At 37.3% G+C, this 26,153-nt stretch overlaps 1 protein-coding gene across 3 annotated transcripts in view; it reads left to right on the top strand.

Moving 5' to 3' along the window:
- The first annotated feature begins 3,186 nt into the window (after positions 1–3,186).
- Positions 3,187–26,153, top strand: part of LOC124299908 (octopamine receptor beta-2R) — a 166,808-nt gene continuing 143,841 nt past the window's right edge. For all 3 annotated transcript variants that reach the window (XM_046753341.1, XM_046753340.1, XM_046753339.1), the window contains exon 1: positions 3,187–3,865. The gene's annotated coding sequence lies outside the window, so the exon portion shown is untranslated. The remainder of the gene's footprint in view (positions 3,866–26,153) is intronic.

Below are 26,153 nucleotides of genomic sequence, written 5' to 3'. Positions count from 1 at the left end.
ATCCATTGTTTACCCGAGATTGTTAGTCTTTGCTCACAGCGATGTGAGAACCGGGTTCGCGGTCCAAGTGGGGAGTGATTAATTATTACACCCCCTCCATTCTCCTCTGGTAATTCAACACCTTAACAGATTTAGCTTCGTTGTTCCGTAGTGATTAGGTGCTTGTTAATTTCCCCATTTCTCACGAGTCGGTCCTAACAAAAATAAGAAAAAATAAAAAAAAAAACAAAACAAAAAAACAATCAAACAAAGATGCGGAAAAAAAATTCTTGCACACAAATTTTTCAAACTGATAAACTTTGCGAATCTAATGTACGTAAAAAAAAAAAATAAAAAATAACGATATTCTCCGTTCCGTTACAGCGTTAATCATTTTTATTAATTCCATATTTTGTGACAAATTTTAGGTTTGAATTTTCCTTTAGTTTTTTTTTTTTTTTCCCTCGTCTCGTCATCGCATGGTTTTTAATTCGTGTTAAAACAAGTGTCGAATAGTTCAAATTTCATTTCAGGATAAAATATGTTCGAAATATTGCGATATTTTCAAATTCGTTTAGCCTGATGATTTTATTCGTCGTCGTGAGATATTTGTGTCATCTCAATTTTTCTTTTGAATCGTTATTCGAGCGGAATTAAAAAAATTCTCCGGCGGAGCGAGTTTTGACACAACATTTTGTGCGTCGTTTTGTCAGTGAAATAATTACGAAATACGCGGGGATTTTCAGGTCTGGATAACAAAGAGTCGAGTCAAAATTAAGGTCGTCTCGCTCTTGCGTCAGTTTCGATTAAATGACAATGGGATTTTTAATTGTTTTTCCCCATCTCAGACAAAGTGCTCGGGACAGGTCTACGGTTATTTAATTTGAACTGATTCGTCCTTTAACGAAATACTCGCTAATCGCATTGCATGCGCGATGCATTTTTTATACAAAAATATCACCTCTCGTTATTATGTTGTCGAATATATTTTCTCGCCTCTTCTGCTTCTCTTGGCTTCTTTCTCGACGCTTTTTTGTTACTTATTCTTGGTAATTATTCTTGCTTAATAAGTTTGTCAACGCATCAAACGATGAGCTGAATTAATTGGATGTCAACCGCAAGCCGTTCTTGAATTTTATTTAATTTTCTTTCACGTATATATGTATATATATATATATATGTATATATATACCTGTTGCAAACTATGCAACAAAAATTTCTTTTTTTTTCTCTCCTTTTTCTTTGCACTCACAGCGACGTGCCGAGAAATGACAATTAGCGACTTGTGGAGTTTTCAAAGTTTTTACAACCACGTTCATTAGCCGAACTGTTATAATTAATGCATCGCAAGTTTTCCGATATTTCTTTCGTTGGCTTCTATTTTTTATTTTTTATTTTCTTCACTTTTATGTAATTTAGAGTCAGCCCGTCAAGAATTAAAATTATTCCAAGTTGATCAAAGTTTTTTTTTTTTTTGCACAACGACAGAATGTCGTGATTACTTATCATTTTTAGCGCCTAGGTTATAATTGATCACAAGTAACATTTGTCAGCAGGAATAAATTTATTCAAAAATACTTATGTATAAAAATTGACAGCAGCATTCTAATTCCAAACTTGGAACTGGTTAGATTATTTAAACGACAAAATTCTAAAAAATCAAATATTATTGATGATATCTTGAGTACGGGTGAATGGATTTGTTTGAAAATTGCTATCGCGAGTTTTTTCGAATCGCCAATTACAAATCTAAGGTTGGATTTGCAAAATTTAAGTTTGGCGTATCCGATTAGGTGGATTTTGATGAAAATTGGTACTCGTCGGTTTGTTGGGTGGCTGATCACGAATCTAAAGTCATATTGCGAAATCCAAAATGGCGATCCAATATGGTATGGAAAAATATCTAAAAATACTTCGGTTTTGGTAGAAATTGTGAGGCAGAGGTTCTTTTGGATCACCGACAACAATTTCAATGGTTGAAAATAAAAAATGATGGTCATATTTCCGTTGCAACACGGTATACGAGCGTTTTAAAAGGTTTTTTTTTTTTTTTTACACTCCAAATAAAAATTAAGGATGAAGTTCGAAGGATGATTCGTGACGAGTCTATCCCGGATTGTTAGAATTGCAAAAAGCTCGATGCCTCGTCGACATCTTGGCGTAATATCGTTGTACCTTTTTTCGATGCCGAAAAATCCTCGGTATACGTTGTATAAAAAACAGCGAAGCGTATAAGTCAGGCGGTATAAAACAAGGTTAGAGACGGGGGAAAATGCGTGTCTGACACGAATGTACGACATATTCGAATCTCGAGGAAGAGTAGGAGGGGGGGGGGGGGAGGGCGGCGATATCTGCGCTTGCACCGCGGCGGTTCTGAGCTTTCTATTATACATACACGCCGCTAAGTCAGGGGCGGTTGGGGTGGGTGGCTTCGCCCGAGTGGGAGAGAAACGGAGAGAGACGGAGAGACACCCGGGAATCGAGGGTTGAAAGCGGGGGTTACCTTCGCCGGTGGCTGTAGTATCACCGCGGACATCGGGACGCCGACACGCGGCCTGAAAGCTCCGACGGAAAGCTCCGTTCCGCCCTCCTGCTCGAATCGCGATTCCTTCTTTCTTTCTTTCTTTGTTTTGTTTTTTTTATTTTTTTGTTCCTCCTCCAAGGAGCTTTTCCCCTTCAAAAGCGATATCCTCGCAACACCGGATTCCCGTCGTCGATTAGAAATTAAAAAATGCCGGACGGCCTCGCGGAAAGCTCGAAGCTTTTCGAAAAGAGATAAAAAAAAAAAAAAAAAAGACTCAGACCCTCGGTGTAAAATTTCGAACGTCACCCGACGAATTTTTCATCTAGAAAACGAGTCGAGCGTTTTCTCGGTGTTTTTTTTGTTTTTTTTTTTTCACCTCCTCGATACCTTTGTCTACTCCGTTACTGTTGTTCTTGTCGTTGTTGTTGCTACACCGTAAGATGGGAGTTGAATGACGACTTGAAATAAACGAAAAAAAAAAAACACATGGCGAAGAACAATTTTCTTTTCTTTCGTGGTTGATTTTTTCTTTTTTTTTTTTCTCTCATCACGCCTTCTTAATTTTTGCGATCAAACTTCTTTGCGTGGAAGCGTGAATTAATTTTTTTTTCCCCTCAAGTGCTTCGATCTGGTCAAATTTATTTTCGTGTTTCTTTTTTTTTTCCAAACAATTTTACTGTAATATGTATTATAAATTTATAATATTAAAGAAATGTAATAACGAATAAAAACCGAATGAAGATAATTTATCGATGTTGTGTAACTGGCGAGGTAGAAAAAAAAAGAAACTTTTCATCGTACAACTTTGCTTAAACTGAAGTAAATAATAACAACAATAATTATAATAATAATAATAATAATAATAATAAAACGAGAAATAACGTCGTGTGATTATCGCAGAAAATATATGACGCGAATTCGATAAGTTGCGAGGGACATGTAAAAAAATTTCGATGCAAAATATGAAAATAAAATTCCAAAATGGCGATGTGACGACGATACGAACGGCGAGTGGGTGAAAAAGCTCCGTTTAAAGAGTAATGGAGAAAAATGAATTTATTGTCAGTCGGAAATTCACTGGCAATATAATTGTGACACTTCGTTGCCGGTAACGTGACTGATAATTTAATTGAAGAGAATATTGACGTATATTTAACGTTGATTATCGAGAGTGATATTTTTGTGCATAATGATAATTGAGCTTGAATTTTGATTGGAGAACAGGGACGAATATTTAGGGAACGAATGAAACGACGTTGAAACAAATCAAAATTCGTGCGACAAGATTTTCATCGTTGAACTGCACGCGTGCTTCTCAAGTTTGGCGAAAAGTGGCGTCGAGTTTGACGGCGGCTGTGAGAGGTAAGAGATCGTTGTTAAATAACTTTGCGTATTGTGCGATATGCCGAACGGGGGAAAACTTGTTCGAACAGGGTTGGATATTAGATTAATCGTATAAAAATAGTTGAATAATTTTAGTGGATCATTTTACAAAAATTGACAGATTATAATGCAACCTTCGAAAAATCAGTGGTTGATTTTTTGAAATTTTTTTTGCACTTTCTTACAATAAAATTGGACGCATTTGTGTGTCGGCATTGCACAGATCGTGAGAAACAAATACGCGAAAAGATGGTTAGAAAATTGATGTTTGTTTTCAACTTTTAGCCGGGATATTTGCGAACATTTTTATTCCTGATGTTGATTATGCCGTTTCTGGTACTTAGAATTGTGTGAAATATAAATTTCTTCCCACCCACCTCGAATTTTTCGTAAATTAATGTTAATATTTGAAGATACTGCAAATTTTGTTATGCCAAAATTTGTAAAAAAGAGAAATCACGATAATTCTGAAGATATATTTTGACCATCAAGTAGAATAAAATGAAAACTATTTAAAAATTATACGCAATATTGTACAGTGAGAATTTTAACAATTTTCAGGCTTCAAAAGACTGAAATAAACAAAAAATTGTACGACGAATATTTTCGGCTGACAAATTTTCTTTCTCCACTTTCCGTCCGTTGTTTCAGATTTCCACTTTCCGGCATCCATAAAACTTACCCGAGTACTTTTCGATATTTTATTTAAGATTCGATGAAATCTTTGTATAAAAAAACTACACCTTAACGAAAAATAATAAAAATATAGTACCTAATAAAAAAATAAGTTCAGCTGAAATTATACAAAATATGGTTAAATGAATCGGAATTACGCTTTAAAGTTCTGAGAAATCTACAATTTTTTTTTACCTTTTTGTTTTTCATCAGAAACAGGAAATAACGGTCTGATTAAAGGTGTGGATATGCTTTGAACTTCGAGTCGTTAATTCCTTCTCAAAAGTTCACCGAGGGGCAATAATTAATTTCCATACCTAAAAGGTGACACAGCGCGTGAAAAGGTACGTGGCTGCTTATGACTCTGTTGCATGTGAATTTTCATATCTGCCGTCCCACTTGTTAGGCAAAATTCACCGAGAGAGAGAGAGAGAGAGAGAGAGAGAGAGAGAGAGAGAGAGAGAGGCAAAACGGAATGAAAACGAATGGAGAAAGAGGAAAACAAAAAATAAAAGAAACCTTTTCCTCTCTTTGTTTCAATTATAAAGGCCTTCATTCAAAGAGAATACCAGATTTAGGTAACTTTGTTGTATGGATGTTGTAAAAAAATACAGAAAATCGGCCGTATTGGAACCTTTTTTTTTTTTTTTTTTTTTTGACGATCGCGATTTATTTTTTCATATGTATTTATTATACCTTTGAAATTTCGCGAACTGGCTTCAGCTCGCGGAATGAGAGAAATTTTTAAACACTAGACTGTGAAAAAATTATAGTCTTACGGTAAACAAGAAGAAAAAAAAAATAAACAAACAAACAAACAAAAAATTAACACAACGGATTTCGTGCACAGGAGAAGAATTTTTCGGGCTACTTAATACTATCGAAAAAAGTTTCGCACAATCAATACTGATCTCGTTATCGTGTCTACGAATATTTGGCTTGAAGAATAACGAAGTTTTCGAGAAGCGATTGGCGAAGGGTAAAATTCTACGTAGCATTGCATAAAAATATTTGAATTTAGATACATGTATGAAAGATTTGAATAAATTTTTCGGGAATTTTAGATGGACTCATTTATTTATTTCTTTCTTTCTTTTTTGTTTGTTTAGAATTGTTATTCTCCGCAGATTTTGAATCCAGAACGAATAACTGTGAGAATATTTTTTTTAGCGAAGAGCGTCACGGAGAACTTGATGTAATTTTATGAAAAATTTATAAACTTGTTTTTTATTTTTTCGCAAAGCTCGACACTTCTTTAAGACTATTCAAGACTATTTTGTTGCATGATTGAAGGAATTTAGAACAAAATTAAAATTACTAACATTTATTTTATAGGGTGGTTCTAAGAAAATTTTTATTTTCAAGCCACCGATTAATCAAGAATTTCAATTAAAATGGTATAGGTACCTTTAAGAGTCGAGAATTCCAAGCCCCGAGAAATCCCGGGGGAATTCAATTATCCGACTAGACTTTCGGTGGGGAAAAGATACCCAAGAGATCAAAGCTGTAATTTATATATATATATATTTTTTTTTTTTTTATCGGTGATTACGCCGGCCAACAAAAAATTTTTTTTCCTTATTTGTGCCTGGGTTGAGTTAATTCTTTTTTTTTTTTTATTATTTTTCACGCTTAAAAACAATGGAAAAATATATAAACCCTACTTTCAAATTTGCTCTTGTAGTCTTGGGAGAAATAACAACGATTTAATAATTTCGCTAGTAAAAGTCTTCAGAAATTTTCTGCCTAGGATTCGTGCACGTCATTATTATATATTAGATTTTATGAAAAAGCTTGATTTTGCAGCCAGGAGGATTCTGTTTAAAAATTCATTAAAATCTATGATTTCAATTATTCAGCTACTATAAAACCGAAACAATATTGTTTTTTAATAAAAGCGATTTAAATGCGAAACTGAAGTTTATTCAATTGTTATTTGAATAAACAATTTTTTTTAAATCTTGAATATCGTTCTGGTTTCTTCGAAAGCAAACCTCAATAGCTAATAAAACCGTTTATTCATTTGTTCATTTATTTTTGTCCCAAGAGCTACGTGGAGGAAATCAAAATTTTACATCTGTAATCCAGATTCAAAATTCGTGTTGACCGGTGTTATCGGGTCCGACGATTAATCTCAATTCGTAGCGAAGCCGAGACTCGCTGATTCGATGCGAGCTCGTCACGTCATTCTGTGAAAAAGGGAGATGAGAGCGTGAAAATTGAACGACCCTTATAATACCCGGCGTAGTTTTCACGTCTCCATCCACACTCACCGATGATCGATCACCTTCGAGCTTCTAACGACGCGGCCAATATAAACAACCGTTTTAGTTGACAGCGACGAGCTTTTCCCCAGTAATCGTCGCCAATCGTTTACAAACGCTACGCGCCACTCGACGAGCTTCGATATATATATGTGAAAATGTCTTCAGTTTCTTTGGCATAAAAGTCGTTTCCATTCCTGTCAATTTTTACCGTCGAAAATCACTGAATCAATGATCGATGTGGTGAAACTTTGACATGTGTGTAAGGAAGTTTTAACGGCGTTACAATTTCATTTGTTGCAGTAACTAGAAAAATTGAGTAAAACAGGCATCGCTCAAAGAATTGTTTGAATATTGTTGGAATTAGGAAAAACGAGGTGCGCGTAACCATTTTGCGATATCGTCGACTTTTTCCAACATCATGGAACGGGTGAATAATTCTGAAATATCTTCGTCGGTTATTATTAGATTTGCTTCTGCTGGTAAAAAAAATTTCAGGGAGTCAGAACTCCCTTGATACTAATTCTGCATCGTTTACAACAAATTTTTAGAAAGCAAGGATGTGAGGTAAAAATTTTAATCAAAATTGGCCAACTCCAAAATGCTGTATTTTCTTTTTCTTTCTCCAGTGAAATTCTGTATCATCCAATTTAGCGAAAAATAAAATTCATCTTCAGAACTGCGCTTTTACTGCTCCGTATTTTGTTATGAATTATTTCCATCATCTAAGAAATATTATTACCGAATCGTTTTGAGGAATATCTTTTCGGAACGATGCGAATCAAGCGTATCAATTATTTTCTCCACATACTTCGAAGAAGTGAAAAAAATCCAGTCAACACTTTACGCTTTCCTGAAATTCACAATGAAACGCAAATCTTAGATATCCGATTGAAATACCGATTCATTCATAGATTCAGCAGAAAAATATGATTTTCAAGAATCGATAATGACTTTGGTGTAAACAGAAACGAACGATAAAGTCCGATAATAATCATGACCGAATGTCAGTGAAATTGGCATGGAACGCACCGTATACACGTGTTCTACGTCCAACGGTGTGATAAATTTCGTACGTCATTGCGGGCTGGGCTACAATGCGTTTCTCTGTCTGGATTCAGGGTTCATCCACACAGCCACCGGTTTCAGGGGACCAACCTTCTCACTCGTTGCTCGGTTTCAATGGAAACCTGATCCCCAGGATCCGGGATTTTGGTTCGTAATATCGAGGCATCTGCGACCGCGGCAGGCTTGTACTATCCTGCAGGATAAAGGGTAGGAAGGGTTTGGATCATGGATCATGATTATCGTGATACTCGGTGTTAGGCTGAAAAAGCTGACCATCCTTTTTGCGAAATTAGAAAAATGATTCAATTTTTTTGAACGGGTTGTTATTTTTTACACCATAATACCGTTATTTTCCAATTCATTTTTTTTTATTAATTCATCTACGTCATACTTTTCTTGAATCATATTATTCGACGCAATGAGAAATTCATTGAAATACTACCCACGAACGTATTTTGCAAACTGTTTTTTGGCTCGTCTTGTTCGAGAAATTAAATTCCTCGTGCCTTTGGGCGAAGAATTATAACTAGCATCTTTTATACCTGATTTTTTTTCTAATCAAAAGGTTCGGGGTACTGTTTTAGATTTGACACAATTGTTGCAAAAAATTTTGGACAAAATTAAAAATAATGTGGGTCAGACGTTGGTTGGATTCGCATGGAATTACCCATACATATGTTTTGTCCATTGTTGTAATTAATTCCAGCATATTTTCGTGGATCAAAGTTTGAGAACAAATCTTCTCAGAGATCTTGAACATAATTAAAAATCCAGTTTCAACGATAGAAATGAAATTTTGAGCTTATCGTTAGTTCAAACTGTCTAAAACATGTCGATTGCGAAATGATCAGCATTCATCGGCACGCAATGTCTTGGGAGTGAAGAATCATCGTCGAGAAATAGTTATTTCGAAATTTTGAGAAGGTCTGAAATGCGGTAGATTTTAATGTAACGCAGCGAAACATGTTTTCAAAGTCATTATAAATTTGCAAAACAGTTATTTTTCACTTCAATGTTTCGTTACGTTAACGTTGCCATCTTCAGCTTTATCAAGAGTGAAAACAAAGCCGGGAAAAACCTAATCTTCTTGATACGTAACGTAGCACAATTTTTATTTTTGTTTATTTTCTTAAAAATTCTACAGTTTGAGATTTTTTATGACGAAGGAAGTCAGTTGACAATTTTTAATCAGTAAGGCTCTACTTTTAATGATAAATAACCTCACTGAAATAAATTCTACTTTTAATGGTAAATTCCTTTTTAAACGTTGTTGTTAAAAATTTTCCATCCCTCATCTTGTGAGAATAAAAATTTTCAACTTGCACTAAAATTGATTTGTGAGCTACGAAATTCAAAATTCAAAATGCATAAAAAAAAAATTGGTTCATAAAAACGAAATGGTTAGGCGTACCTCATTTTTCGTAATTCCAACGATATTCGAACAATTTTTATTTAACGATACCTGTTTTACCGAATTTTTCTAGTTACTACAACAAATGAAATTTTTCTCAGCGAGTCTAATAACGCATATCTATAATAGATTAGATTTCCCTCGATGTTGTATCACGTAATGTAGCGTATCTCTAGGCATGGATTAATTTCTAGGGATGACATCCGGTATATGTATACATACATGTACCTACACACACACACATATATATGTATGTACAGGGTAAGCGAATGTAACGAGGCGGCGAGATATTCCCGGTGGCATGATCTCCGAGCAGCTACGCACTACAATCAACGTCGGGAAACCTCTTGGCGCAGTTGACTGAGCTAATGCCCGTGAATTCGGAACCCTAGATCATGAAACTGTCTCCACCAGGGTCGTCGGGAAATTTCTGGGGGCGGTTTTGAAGGCCGGATTGGCCGGTCTTATAAACAGCGCGGCGCGACTTCTTCGCGTAGATTCTTCGTTTCTTTCCCTCGGGAGGAACCCGGGGCTCTGGTGCTTTCGGATAAACGAAAAAAAGACCATTTCGACTGCGTCCCGTTGGGAACGCCGGGCAAAATTGCTCGATCAAAAATTATCGTCTCAGAGATTTCGAGCCGCCGGATACCCGGTACCATTTTCAATTCGGAATTCTTTCCTTCGCCGGAATCACCTCTGACTCGAAAATGCAAATTCCAAATTCAGCCTGCGATTCTTCGCAAGGACAAATCCTTCGAACATCGGATGAGCTCTCATCTTGTTCCGTTAGATGTCCGGAATAAGGTGCGAAATTTGAAAAGAAAAACGTAGAACGCGGTGATGTGACGTTTTATTTTTTTCTGGTGGTTTAGAAATTTCGGTCCAAAGTTTCAACGCGGTTGGAAAACAGAATTATTACCTTTAAAATTTTTTCCAATTATATTAACCGATTATGATTCTCCGTATTTATACGATTCTCTTCGTATCTTTGTATCTTTGAAGAAAAAAAGAATTAAGAATGGAAAAAAATAAGGATGATGAAAATAACGTTTGTTTCAGCTTTTGGTTAGGGTGAAGTTTTTCCAAGTGTTCGGGAGCTGTCAGAAACGACCGTTCGCATTGACAGAAAAATACGGTGTAAAGATAAATCTTTTAAAATGAAAAGTAGGTCATACGGTATGTGTGAGAGACGGAAAACCGCGAATTCCATTCGGCGTTTTCTGTATTTCACAATCAGCGATTCTCAACTTCTACTTTGAACGGTTGAATACGTCAATGAATGAACGCAGGAAACATCCTTAATAAGATACGAAACACAGTAGCGAGTCACTGCATGCATCGTTCATTCGGGTTCATAAACTTTCATCGATGAATGCATTATACAAGATATTATGTACACGTAAAGCGATGAAATCGAGATTTGGAACGATTGAAACTGCACGAATCTGCGTATTTGTCCTGCCGAATCGAAGTTATATTTTCAACAGAGTCGCACAGATTCTGCGATGTATTTCGTCGGCAGGGAAGAAGATTTTCTTTTAAAGGAAAAAAATTGTTTGTACAGCGAAATATGCGTAATTTTTTGCATCAATTTACTTCACGTGTAATTAATCCGTCTCTCAAGTAAACGGGTGATTTTATTCTCAAAAATCGAAAAGGAAAATTAACAAAAGGCTGTAAATGCCATTTTCATTTTGGTCTAAATCATTTTTTTTTATTTCGAAAGTACGTATGTGCCAATGTTTTTTTTTTCTTTTTTTTTTTTGTAAATGGTGCTCAAAGCCTTTTCTTTATACCTCGACACGTCGCGAAATTGACGATTAACGAATGGCGCGGAAGAAAACCAAATTTGTTTTCACATGATCGACTTTAGATACCGTGTATAAATAATTCTAATGTTTTAACGTACGGTTTAAATGCTTTTTTAATTTGTACGGGGGAATTTCGTATTCATTCGACCTCACTTTTTAATATCTTCAGCGAAAGCAGACCGAGATACTTGCGGTCTCATTAGTCGAGTTCGCCGGGTAAGCGAAGGCATAAAAATGACTTGACCGAACTGTGCAAACCGTTTTTCGTACCTTTTATCAGTCCCGTGCTTAAAAGCAGTGAGTTTCTTCTCAGTGACGGGATTATTAGCCAAGCCGAAGGGCGTATGCAAACAGCTGGTAAAAAACTGTCCCAAAAGACATTTCAACTGCGGACGGTGAAAAAACAGGCGAAATACATCCGATGATTCGTATTCAAAATTGGTATAACGTTTCGAAATTGTTAATAAGAATTATTACAGCCTTTTGCAAACGTAGATTCGTAAAAATGCTTAGGATCGTAGAGAAATCATTCGAAACGAGGTGTCGTTTCTTTTCTCTGACGCTTTTTTGAAAAATTTCTCAGACAAGATTGGAAATTACGAGCCATGAACTTTGAGGGCAGAATTAATTAATACTGAAAATGTGAGAATTTAATTTCTTCAACGCTGGTTTTAGAGCAGATTATTATAGCAGAAATTGAGCAACAGTTTTCCCGAAGCTAGCAGCGGCTTTCCGCTGGAGGGGAAATTGAAAATGTGAAGAACCGTAATTCGGAATGTGCGAAAGCATCGACTATCCTGACGAATGAAAAGCCAGGGAGCTGGGCGAAGATTTCGTTAGGGAATTCGAGTGTCTCGGGGAAGCTACAAGAACCAGTCCAGGGTGCATGGCTCAGTCCACTCGGGCGAATTCCTATACCTGGATTAATTAACGGGCCATAGTGATGAGTGCCGGCTGGCAATACGAGCCTAGAATGAATAGATCCCGGCTTTTGATGCGCTTGCTGACGCTGCTGGGCAAACGGCTCTCGTATAGGATGTGAACTCGATTCCATTCACATTTTAATTCGTTCAACTTTCCGTTATACCCGTTTGCCCTGAAACGAAATCCATTTTTGCAATCCCAATTCGCGATCCGCGCTCTATTTCGAACCCGCAATTATCAACGATCGAATTCTCATCAGTTTTCACAGATTCTATTCAAACACGAACGTTTCTTGCGTACGCATTTATATCAATTAAACTCCAACTCACATATTTTCTAATCGATAACTTGGACCAGGATAGATAGGCGTGTTCGACACTCGACGATAGCTTCGAAATGCGGAGTCTAATTTTTCGGAACTGATTTTCAAAAAATGAAGTATCCCTTGATATATCGTAACTCTGGCATAAAATATCCTGCAATAGATTCCAATAACGTTCAAAACGTAGTCGGAAACTTTAACTTCGTCCTGAGACTTGTTTCACGACTGTAGCACATTCCGTTCGCGAGTTTTAGTTCGTCAAAAAATGCTGACGATTTAGCATATTTCAAACATTCTGCATGTTTCAACAAATCGTAACTGAGAAACGGATAATGACAAATAGACAGGACTAGGATAGATAAACGCCGTTAACACTCGACTCTAGCTTCAGAATGCGGAGGTTCCTTTTTTTGGAATTGATTTTATTATATTATATTGATATTAATTGATCGCTTTAAGCTCGTTGAAAGACGCGCCGTATAATTATATCGACGTATCCTGGAATCCGTCAGGATATTGAGACGTATGCGAAGCCAATCGCGTTACCTTTTTGTACCTTCCCCCGATTCTACCGTCCCTTTTGCATCGTTTTTCCCGATCGCGCTTCGAGGTACTTATTGCCCGGAGTTGCTTTGAGTCGGGCGTAATTAACACCGTAGGTAATATTGCTCGTCGAGAAGGATGAGGAGGCGTCGAGCTTTCACCGACGCGGCGTTGAGAGAAATTGCTCCGGCACATCCTGCAGGCATTATTATAGACATTGTTCGCTGCGAATTCCGTGCTCGAAATTCTGAGCCCGAAGATCCTAATTGACAAAGGATCAATCACGACGTCGTGTGGGAAAATTCGATCGGCTGCAGCGTTATAATCATACAGGCCCGAAAGTATTGGAACTGTAATCAACGCTGATTGGTAATTAATCACGTCGCTCTGCATCGTACAATTTTGGTAATAATTTACCGAACCTGAGCACGTTTCATGCGGAGACCAACCGGCTTTAGACTAACCATCAGCCAGCCCTCGAGCTTCCAATTCTCACACTGTGGGTTCCAAGTTTATAGGACAAAAATAAGAAAAAAAAAACTATCCTTTTAGAATTTTGAACTACAAATTCGAATGCTTGATTAATCCTTTTAAAGACCTTGGATACCGTATTGCATGAAAATATGACGTACTTTTTTTTTTCTAAACCAGTAATGTGGACCCACCATTAGAAATTTTGAAGTCTGACCTCGAATTTGTTATCGATGACCAATGAAAATTTTGTTATTTAAATAAGTGAAAAAGTAGTGAACCGATCGAAGTTAAAATCTAATCAGTTTCGAGTTCAGAAAAAACGCGCCGATTCAGAACAAAATCATTGAAATCCGGTGTCTCGGTCTCGATATGTCGTCGCATAAAAAAATTCATCACGTACATACAGACACGAAGAAGACATCCGTTCGAAAATGATCGAAGGTGATTCCATGGATCTTGAAACGTCGACGTGTAGTAAAAACTCGACTTTTTACTCTCGGAGTGGTTACAGTAACTCTCTTTTTGCTCCGAAAATATAGAAACGGGAAGTTAAAAGATAACAATCGTCGAAAGACAAAAGTGCCTCTTGTGTAATTTAAGCTCAACGGTAAATGATTGCGGAAGGGAAATCGAACGTCGAAAATTTTCATTTTAGCAACTTTATTCGGAAAAGTCGAACGAATCGAATGCCGCCGGAAGAATGCCCCATATAAATGGCTCATGTACGCGACTGACTGACGCTCGTAAATTTAATTTAACAGCTGAGCAGAGGCTCGACTCTACGTCGGTGAGAAAAATTTTAAAATTCAAACCGAATGGGCCAAGCATCCGGATGCGTACGTGGTGCAGCTCTCGCAGTCATTTTTCAAATTTTCTTTTTTTTTTCTTTTTTTATTACCATGGTTTCATCTCTCGGGCTTTGTATCGAGCTGAATTGAATTTCGTTTTACATATACGTGAAACTGTATCCCTGATTTACACGCGTTTTCATCATTTTCGTTTTAACGATGTTGAATTTCGCGGAAAAAATTACTGCGATACTTGTCATTGGAATGGAATCGATATGCTTGATTTTGATCCGATTTTGTTGGAAAATTAAATTTCATAGTTGTATTTTTTCCTATTCCGGTGAGCATAGAATCAGTGATTGTACAGGGCTCGAAGGGTGGAGAAGAAAATCGTATTTATCAAAAGCTGTCGAGGACGAAGGATCTCCACGGAATTCCAGCTGTACCTGGGCGTTCGTTAATATGCGTAAAGTAAAGCCCATTTTGCATTTAAATACCGCGAGGCTAGAAGGGAGGAAGGGCTGATTCAATTCTTCGGATTACTACGGAGATGCAACGTATTATATTTAAATTATCCGTCCGAACGATCTCGAAATTTGAATTTTTAATTCAACCGACGGCTTTCAATCGGTACAATCATTTCCTTTTTTTTTAGTCATCTTTTTTCTAATCATTCGCTACGGGCATTTAATTTGAAACGCGTAAAGACGATAATATGTTTCTGTAACCAAAAAAAAAAAAAAAACAAACAAAACTCGCAACTTATTTCCACAGCAGATTATAACGAAATAATCCGTTTGTTCAACGTGAATTGCTAATGAGAAAATTATCCGTCGTCATGAACGTAACCTCAAAAATTTTCACAGTTGTCATAATATTTGTTGACTTGTTAATTGGGATTTTATTGATCATTTAGCCATCTCAAAATTAATTGTGTACCAACTTTCATAATTTCACACTTCATTCATTGATTATTGTAATTTCTAACTTCGCTGGTAAAAAAACCACCGTCGAATCACATTCGTATATCCTCGAGAATCGAATTTCCAAAATTTTCCAAAAAACGTTCGGCAACTTTCCTATCACCGTTTTGAGTTTCCAAGTCCTCGAAAATCCACCCCGAATAAAAATCCTCCGTTTAATTCGTTTGCACTTTGTTCCGAGACTCTCAGGACTAACCAAAATTTCTATTCGGAAGGTCCTCGGGGATCGGTGAGTCGGATCCGGAAGTAGAATCGGTATACAAGGGGACTTTGCGCGGGGGCGTAAACCAGATCCTGTCCCGGCCATCGAGGCGCGAAACAGCCGAGAATGAGGAACGGAAATGAAATGGCTGTTTGCAAACGGGATTCGGGCTGCATACAATCGCCGAATAAAGTTCGATCCGGAGGTCCTCGCTCTGGTAACGGAGAGGGAGGTTCACCCTCCTGATCGTACGAATTGAACCTGGCATTAAACGAGCTCGCTGGTTCGCCAGCTGTGGTCGCCTTGATCCCATGGCGTCGTTAACGTTGCGGGTACCTTCCCTGTCCCTTTGTGTGTAGTTTCCGAACACGCCGTCCTGGAACCGCACTTTGTCAGCTCCCGGGTGCCCTGGAAACCCGGGGCAGAGCTTTCAAAGTCACGAATTAAGGGAAAGATGCGGCAACTCGCTGCAAGGACCCTTTTACTTTTACCTAGTCCTTCACCGCAGACAATGTAATCAAGGAGTTCCCTCGCGTTCGTCCTTCACTTTGTTTTCTCACTCCGTCTCACTCTCTCTTTCTCTCTCTTGTCGCTCCTTGCTCGATCCAGGATCCTTTTTGCAAGCACTGAAATTACCGCGGTAAAAACGAATCGGTCTCGGGTCAGGGAATCCAACGAGACGAAACATTCGAGAAGGATAAAATTTTTTTTCATATAAATACAATTTAAAGTGATTTCAATACTCAATTATTAACGATTTCAGATCAGTTGTCGTGAAAAAGCACGTTTGTTTTTTTTTTTCAATCAATATCGAAAGCACGTCGCTTCACTCAATTCAATGCATCGTATATGCATTGAGAAAAATATATATCACGATGTGTGTGAAAATAAGATATTCGACCGTATGAAATGCTCGTTTCTGTATCTAAAAATTATGCGATTTATTCAAATTTCTTCAATGTTCACGATCGGTTTCGTTGTACCAGTTTCTTTAAATCGTAAAAGGATTACGGAAAAAAGACGAAAAAAATTATAAAGTTTGAATAGCCGATTAAGTTTCGAATCCTCGCGATGTAAGACGAACTTGATACTCAAAATTACGTACGGCTTTTATGCTCCCAAAAGTAAAACCGTTTACACGGATGTTTAGTCGAATATTGGCCCGAGTCTTTGAGTTACAACATATATTATTAAAGTAGGCATATTTTCGTTCTCTTTGATCTTAAAGGGAGGAATATGTTATCCGATGATAAAAAAAAGGAAGGGGGAGGGGGAGAGACGGAGCATTGGGGAAAAAGAAAATATTGAGGGTTAAAGGAACCGTGAAATTAATGAAACGACGCACGTGAATTTATTCGAATAAATATAAGCCGGTCAAACGAATTACCATCTGTTCATATTCTCCTAATTGATGTTTCTAGCCAATTTATTTTTCTCCGCTCTGCAGCTTCATTACACTCGGTCTGGCTATAGTTGATTTTTATTTTATTTTTTTTTCCCCACTCATCCCCCTTTTATACCGGATTTATTTTTTTTCGATGGTTGTTCCGATTATTTTTATAAAAACACTGGCTGCGGGTGATTGAATTGAACTTCTACGATTGCGGATATCGAAAAGTAGGATCGAGGCCGTTTCTACGATATGACAAAAGCCGTGGTAACAATTCGCAGAGAAGTAATCCCAGGCTCCTGTAATTAGGAAACTTTCACGAGAACAGCTCGCTTTGTTAAATAGAATGAAATTTATCCTCTAGAGTTTAGAAATTCCAAAATTTTCACCTCACTAAATTTCTACACATTCTCGGCTTGTGTGAATATTCTGGAATGCGTTGTTGAATGCTGAATTCAACGGAAAATTAACAAGATTTAATTTAGGGTAATGTGAAGTGTTGGAGGTTATCTACACATGGTTTCTGCTTTCAGTTTTTTACATTATACTTTTTTTTTTTACGTGAAAATTAAAAAAATAACAACCCAGAATCAGGTTGTAATTTGAAGAAAAAAAAAAAAAAGCGGTTGATTTATTCAATCGATAATTTACAAGTCACGTAATTGCGATGTGTCCAAATTTTCTTACTATCAAATACGAAATGCGTTGAATAGCTAAAAAATTTATCGCGTTGCGTTAGAAAAAAAAAAAAAAAAAAAAAAACAACACCGTGCAACGGCATAAACTCTTTGCAAATATTTTCCGGTGTTAAAATTGGACACTCTTTTTAAAAATTCGTACGTAATTGCTCCTTCGAGAAGGGAATGAAAATCCGACCGTGTGGAAAAATGCCTTCGCCAAGTTGCCGCAATGCGAAATCTTTTCAAAGCTGATATTTCCGAACGGTGAAAGGTAAGCTCGTTAATGATTTGGTCATCGTGTGATAGGGATTTTAATTACCGACACGCCGAAGAGGCGAGCGCGGTGATTAAATATTTTTTGGAATATCGGGGATCGTTTTGTGCAAGCGAAACCCCGGAGGCTGGATAACCGCAACTCCCGTTTACGAAGGCTACAGTGCGACGAGTTGCCAAAGCTGGACTCTGAGCTTGCGGCGAATCCGGGATAACTGTTTGCTCCCCGGGGTGCCGTGAGTTTGTCATAGGTTCTCATACACACGCCTCCGTGGAAAAACCTGTTCACCACCTCACGTTCGAATTTTACACTACACGCGCGTAAAGTACGAGCTTAGAAGCTCTTGTCGGGCGTACAGTCTGCCGGAAAAAGCGTCGGCGTAATATCGAGGTGAAATAAAGCTTGAAAAGCTGTCAATCGAGTTCGAAAGATTGGATGGAACCAAGACAGCGTGTCTCTTCATAGTTGAAAGAATCTGACACATTTTTTCAACCGCAAAAGCTCGTTCGTCATTCGTTTTATGGAAATGTTCAACGTTGATTTGGGATTTTTTTAGTACCAAAATCGTATCGTTTTTAGGCATTCGGATAGTTTAGGCTCAAGTTCAAAAGTTGTGCAAGCCTGCGACATCGAACGTTTCCTTGATGTAACCACGGCAGTATCTCTTCATAGTTGAAAGAATCTGACACAATTTTTCAACCGCAAAAGCTCGTTTATCGCTCATTTAGTGGAAATGTTTACTGTTGATTTTTTGAATTTTTTCAGTACCAAAAACGTATCGTTTTGAGTTGAGCTGAACCACCAATTAATTCATAATTTTTATTTACGCCGAAGAAATCGTCGGGTTCGAGAATTTTTGGACGAATCTTATTAGCTGGATTGCGTGATATCAACGAAAGAAAAAGTCCAGTAATTTAAGTGATTGGATCAATCTCGTCTCATCATTTATTAATGTCATATCAGACGCGGTAATTGAGCCCCCCCCCCTCTTATCAACTTTGTTGAGCTGATTTTTTTCAGAGCTGGAAAAAGTGTCTTATCTAATATGAGAAAATATATAACAATTTACTCGTGAAACTTGGAGTGCTGTTCTTTAATGCGGTAGTTTCGGTGACTTCTGCGTAAAGTAAGTCGGTCGAACAAAACGTGAAAAATCGAACGAAAAGTAAGACGGCGAAGCTGATTATTGTATGTGCCCAGCGACGCTAGGCCGAAGAGTGTAAGCCGCGTAAAAACTGGGCTTTAAAAAAAGCTTCGCCTCGCCGTAAAGCGCGAACTAAGAAAAAACAAAACTAACAAATGAAAGAATTGAAGGAAAGGTTTGAAAAATGTGTTTAAAAAAATTGGGAAAAAAAGTAAACCGTTACACCGAGAACCGACATCGAACATTCGTAATCCGAATACAGCCGGGCGACGATACTCAACGACACTCTAATAAGCTCCTTACAACTTCCTCGTATTTTATTTCAAAACATAGGTATTTGTTATATTCGTCTTTCCAGCCCCGGTTAGTTACTTCGTAGCTTTTTATAACAACGAAGGATTTTTATCCTTCACGTTCCCATCGACGATCGACGAGCTTGGAAGGAAAAGTTCCCGATAAAAAGAATCGCCACGTCCACTCGTTTCCACTCCGTTGGGTCAGGTGTAATAAAGCGGTTTGCCAGCGAAAGGGCCAACAATTTTCAGATTCAGCTCATGCACGTTATTGGCTTGGTTCATTTATTTCCCCCCTTTTTATTAGTTTATTTTTTTTTTGTTTGTTTTTGTTTTTTCCTTGCGCCCCGTCATTCGTAACGAAGGACTGTACAGACCGAATTAATCCTCGCTCGTTTCAACGTTTTACGTTACAATTTTATCCCCTCTTTATCCCTAATTCGGCTGAATAACCGCCGATTCGAAATTTGCGGCACGTGTAATAAGATAAAGCGAGAAAATCGGTTCAGGAATTACTTTTTTGTGAATTCTCAGCAGACAGAAAAAACGAAAAATTTATAAAATCTCGTTGTTGTTGCTTGAATATTACAATGTAGGTAGGTGTATGAATATATCAGGGACCAATCAGGGAGTTCATTTTATGTAATTAAATTTTATTTCATGGTGAATTTATGATATTAACCCTTTTAGTCATAGTGGTAAGTATTCTTACCACCTATCTTATATCCATTTTTTTTTTTTTTGTACATTTAGAGAACTTTTCAAAATATTTATTTGTGGTTTTTTGTTATTTCTGATAACATACTAAAAGGTTTTCAACGCTTGAGAGTAATTGTTGCGATATAATGTAAATTGTTATTGTTAGGAAGAAATTTGTTGGAAAAAATCGTACGAATTGAAGGAATAATTCATTTCTTAGAAAGTTACCCCGCCACACATATACTTACATGTTTTACATAAATTGAAAGTTTTTGATATCGCTGATTACGCATCTGAAATCAGATTTTGAAAATTCCGTACGACGAATCCAATCAGCGACCCCGAAAACCCGTGCATAGATTTTTCTGACCTGATTTGATTAAATTTCCGATATATTGGATCCGCCACCTTGAATTTTTGAAATCTGATTTCAGATTCGTAATCAGCGATACCACAAGCCGAGAATACTATCCTGTTATAAAAGTTGACTCGGCACAATAATCTGAGACTCAAAGGGTTAATCAAGTCATGTGAAACGAATTCGCTGAATGGAAAATATCGAAGCTTACATTTGAATTTACGTACTTTGAACTAACGTGTATTTGAATAAAATTTCTTTCTTTGAAAATAAATGTGAAAAAAAATGTATATTCTTTTTTGGCATCAACTTGCTTAATACGCCAGCGGAATTACCGCGCGGAGATTTTAACGAGGATGCTGCGGAACGTAACTCATTTCTGTATTTCTGTTATTCCGCTTGGGGTCAAGCTTCGGATTACACGTGCAGCTATGTATATTATGTATAAATACTTGCAGATTATTAGCGCCGAGGGGAATTCACCTGCTGTAAGCTGTTCTACTAGTCGTTCCGCTTTTCGCTTCTCCTGCTTTCCAACCTGTAATCATCTCGCTCTTATTCCCTTTACACGTGGGAAATACTCCGTAGTATTTTTTTTTTTTTTTTTTCACGCCTGCAAATAGAAGCTTTACTTATTTTTTCCCAATGCCGATGACGATATTTCGCAACGTTAGAAGTTACTGTTATACATGCAAATACCGATGCAATCGTTAAAGCGAAATATCGCAAAATCATTGCGAATGTTTCCAACTTTTCACACAACTGTCGTCAGTTTCGAGAGACTTTTTTTCCACCCTCGAATAATCTGCTTTTAACCTTTATCCGTAATTAACACCATTTTTCATAAAAAGCATAATCTGACTCAGATTATCGATTTGATATTAAATCTACCGGGAAAGAGCTTCTGAAATTATTTCATCCACTGAATATTCATGAATTTCAATTACAGGAATACGAAGATATATGATTCAATTTATTATCAGCAGTATTCTGTAATTCAACATTGGCATTTACTTTAATTCGCTCGACGATAGAATGAAATTCGTTCTGACGTAGAATTTTTCTTTCGATTCGTTCAATACCTCTCATTGCCAATTTTATATTATAATTCAATTTGTCAATTACGCGATATATTCACAGTCACCTTATCATGAAACTAATCCTGATTAAACTCTGAAGGTGATAAAACATACATTTTCTGTTGTCATTAAAAAAATTGGTGAGGTAATATTGCAATTATTTTTTGTAAAATACTCTGCATGGTTTCACAAGAGAAAATTCAGTGATCGTGGATGAGTATATTTGAAAAAACGTATTCGTCGCTTAACGTCGGCGCAAAATAACAAGAAAATAAAACAAACAAAACAACTTGAGCTGTTATTGTTATTTGTGAAAAGATTGGCGCATCGCTTATAATCGATACATAAAAAAAAAAAAAAAAAAAAGCTCAAGTCTTAAAATCGATGAACTTTTGATCAATTTGATATGATTTCAATTTTTCCTCAAACAAATACGTTATGGCAACTGTACCTGTTTACTTTGCACGCACAGGTAAATTTGAAATTCCTTCGCAATTAATGTTAACTCCGGTCTAATTGTTCGACGTTGTATCTACGGCCGTGTGTGTAACACATACATTATACATTTACAAATGCATGCTACGTACGTGTCGTGTATAATAGTTAAACTCTGTTGCGAACAAAAGTTTGTCTGGCTGAGACGAGACCTCGGTATGTCAGATTTCGTTGCGGTCTGTTTAACATGGTAAAATCAAACTTGGGCTATTTCTGAACTTTGCAAAACCGCAGCTGTAAGGCTTGTGTAGCTGTGTCGTGGCGCAGTCCGCGGGTTAATTAACCGAGGCAATGAAAAAAAATACAAGCAAAAAAAAAAAAATAAAAATAAACAAAATCAAGAGATGGAAGAAAAGAAGACCCCCAACTTGACCCAGAACACTCTCCGATCCTGAAGTGCAACCGGAAACAGCGAGCACGTCCAACAACTCGAAAAGTATCACACGTCGCCACTCTTGGACGTAAGCGTGCAACGTTTTTCACGAAATTACTTTTTCAATATTTACCGAAGTAAAAATTGACGGAGTCTCGAAAATTTTTCTAATTTCAAAACTAGACGTAATAAAATTGATACTCATTTTTCGGTATTTCTCTTCGCAAACACGAAGAATCTAAAATTACTTGGGATTATTTCGTACGATCGATGCAACATCGATTACTTCGAGGAACGTGAAAAATTTTCCATTCGCATCAAAGTCTGCCGATGTCAAGTCAAGTTGTAATCCGCACGATTTTCTAGCCTTCGATAATTTATTCGTACCTGTCAATTAATCATTCATTCGCTCTGACAAATCGGTAGTTTTGATACAAACGTTTTGAACTACGAGAAATCGGATTGAAACTTTCGGATATCCTGCGATTTCAAGGGGAGAAGACAGCTTTGATTCAATAATGAAAGGCCTGGGATAGGCGGTGCTGATTGATCCTCGTGATAAATTGGATCTCCTTTAATGACACGACGGAATATCCGACAATCGGTAAAGGCAATGAATCCCGCCTTGAATCGATGAATAAATTGCTGATGAGCAACAATGTAAAAAAAAAAAAAAAAAATGTCGCGGGTACAATTATTGGAAATACTATTCAATTCATTGGTAAATATTTATTCGTTTATTCCGCTTCCGCGCGGAATGAAAAATAATTTCAGAAGGACAGTGAAGATGGAATCTTAGCACGTGAGACGTGATTCAGAGTGGTTTTATTCATGCGTAACTCCAAGTGCAACGGGATGAATGGCTAGTTTAAACAATCGCCTTTTACAATTCAAATTCTGAAAGCCGCGGCCTTCGCGCATTCCGTCTTTTATATTTAACATAGTCTACAGGTATCTGGGTAAGTAGCAATTGACACCTTTCGGGCTCGAAGCGACTTGAAACACTTTTAGCAAGGTAATATATTACGTTAACTGTGCAGCGTTTCAGCCCGATCGTGAGTCATCAAAACGAGAAGTATAAATTTTTCAAGAAATTTTACGGAGATTTTCAGACAAGTTTGTTTTAAAATTAACCACAGCAATGATTCTACCACCCCTTAGGTTCAGTCATTTTGTAATCACTGTAATCGCGTTGTAATCATAGAAAAAAAAAGAAACAGAGTCATTTTACCATGGATGATAGCTGAAAAATTATCTATACGTCACAACGGATTTTTGAAATTTTTTCCAAGTTTTCTCCAAGAGTTGTTTTTTCTTCTTTATCGTGCTATTGAAAAAAATCACAAGTCGTAAAACGGTTCCGAAAAAATGACATGTATTTTTTTTTTTTTTTGTAATATCAATTCTATTACCGTTTTTTTTTTTTTCGAAAAAAGCTTGAAAACAGCGAGCAGGAAAAAATTTCTCCACTCCGGTGCTTATAAGCTTAGGAATTTCGATATCTGACACACGATTTTTCAGATTTTTAAATTGCGTCGATCAATAAAATCGTTTTAAAAAATTGTAGAAAATTCAAATCGAGTTCAAAAATTCTAAAAAAAAAAATCGAGTGCCTTTCGAAGTGAGAACAATCGTATGAAAAATCGCGGGCCCGATTCGGCAGGTCAAGGGTCAGATCCAGGGCAAAATGGTGCGCACATACCTTCATTCGACATACTGCATATTCGTGTATAACTAATCTGAAGTTCTCCCCACAGCGGCCCTTTGACTCGGCCAAACAGCGTGTCCACTGTCAGTAGCAAATAGGGCATCGCATCAATGTTATATGCGGGCATATGCTAATGGCCGGGTTTGCACGGGTCAAAAGCGTCGAGCTTGCAATGCGTCATGAAACGCTTTCAGGGATTCGTGATTACTTGCAAATAATGCATAAACACACTCGCGGTGATGAACGTCAGTAATTCACGAATTCGGCTGACTCGACTCAAACTATCAATTTTTTAAATCAAAACTCGTTGCTCTTTTTTCAAAAATAAAAATAAAAGCTCTCACGGTGTCGAGCCTAAAAAAGCTTCAAGTCCCGGTCGAACGTGTGGCAAAAAAGGTGCTTCGGTTCGAGAATAAAACAATTTCTTTTTCTCTCTACTTTCTTTAGTTCTCTTTATTTACCGTCACTTTTTCTCCATCTGACGGAGAAAAAGGGGAGAAAGAAGAAATCTCTGTTTTCTATTTCACGCGATACTTTTTATTACGGATATAATATTAGAAAAAAATATGTGTAACTGGTTGAAGCTCAGAACCTTGAAATTAACGTAGTTCGTGATATTTTATTACCTGTATCGATTCACTAAAGATTTTTTCGAACGGTGATCCGTGACTTCGCGAACTTATTTATTGTAAATTTGGGGAATCGCCGGAGCTTTCGTATAGCGAAAATCAGGATCGTCGCCGGTTGACAAGGCTTGAACGACTTTGTCGTCGAGTGTAGCACTGCATTCTGGGATCCGTGAAATAACCAACCGTATCAAGTCTCGGTCGACTCGGTCACGCCTCGGCCATTCAATTATCGAGCTTTTCTCAGTGCTTCCTGAATCACTACAGGATATCGGCGCATCTCTCGAGCGTCGCAGCTATCCAACCAACGAGGTATCCAATCTTCGTTTCCGAAAGTACATCTTTGAGGTGGTAGGTGCCGATACTTTTCCAACTTTTCCAACTCCAACGATTTCTTCAAGCTAAATCAATTTCGTCGAATGGAGGTCTTGGGAAAATTTGGATAAAAAGAAAACAGAAAAAAAAAACACACACGCACAAACAGATGAAACTTTATACAAATCGTGAATAATGGTGGAAATTACGGCATCTTGAACGATTTCACGTGTCTGAATAAGCAATAAACAAAACGAAGCTCTGTTCTTGTTAAAGGTTAAGTTCACTGTTACGACTGTATTATTTGTGAACGATGAAAAAAAATTGAGCTATTTCTAGAACGATGCGAAACTAAACATTTCGAATCTTGGATTCGGAGTTATTTTTCCCCGAACGTTGAGATATTTTATTCCACCGAGAAGGAAATGTTACGTCGTTTGAGGAGAACTTCGAGTCGATCAACAGACACATTTCGGACCAGCACCGTGAAGCCTTAACCTCGCGGAATCGACTACATAAGTAATAATAATACTAGTAATAAAACGTATCGGAAGATTTTCTCGACAACGAAATTCCAGAACATTAGGCAAACTCAAAAGGGAAAATATCGTCTTAGCGAAACAGCGCGTGGGTGGAAAAAAAAAATCTTGGTGGGTATACAATGAAGGTTTGAGTTTATATATGCGAGCTTGCAGTTTTTTTCGCGAGCTTTTGCGTCAACGCAACGGTGCTTCGGATATCTCCCAAAATTTATGAATACTTACGAGATACTTCGCCCGGGGCGACGAAATGACAAAATAGAGCCGTGGAACAGTCCTTTTTGAGTCTTGACTTTCCATCAACGTTTATACATTTTACCAAGGTGGGATATTCCTGCCTAGATGTAAACGCGGCATATCTTCATATACATGAACGCGGATGTATATGGCGCACATAAATTTTCGTGAAAACCCGCGGGTTATAAATTCAAAAAATGTTTCAAGGTGTCGCGGGATATGTTTGCTCGATAATGCAAACTAACAATAAATACGCCTGACACCAGCGGCTTTCAACGTTCAAATTTCAGGCCTTAAATTTCCCTGCCGCGATTTCAACACCTCCCTTCAAGTTGATTTTCAATTTCGCATTCGTGATATCGATGATCTTTTTACTCAACGCACTTTCGGATGTTGATGAAACGTGAAGTCGCACTTGAGAGGAAGTCAAAATTTTCGGCGTTTTAACGATGAAAATGACTTTGACGACCGTTAAAATAACCTGATATTTTCGAGTACCCTTGAAAATTATTACATCGCATGGATTTCAACGTCATAATTCAAACGCTCGTTCAAACATTACACACATATTTGCACGACGGCAGGTACATCG

This window comes from Neodiprion virginianus, chromosome 3, assembly GCF_021901495.1.
Source record: "Neodiprion virginianus isolate iyNeoVirg1 chromosome 3, iyNeoVirg1.1, whole genome shotgun sequence".
In the NCBI taxonomy this organism is placed as follows: Eukaryota; Metazoa; Arthropoda; class Insecta; order Hymenoptera; family Diprionidae; genus Neodiprion; species Neodiprion virginianus.
Note: the sequence above shows the minus strand (reverse complement) of the source record. Positions and strands in the feature narration are given on the sequence as shown.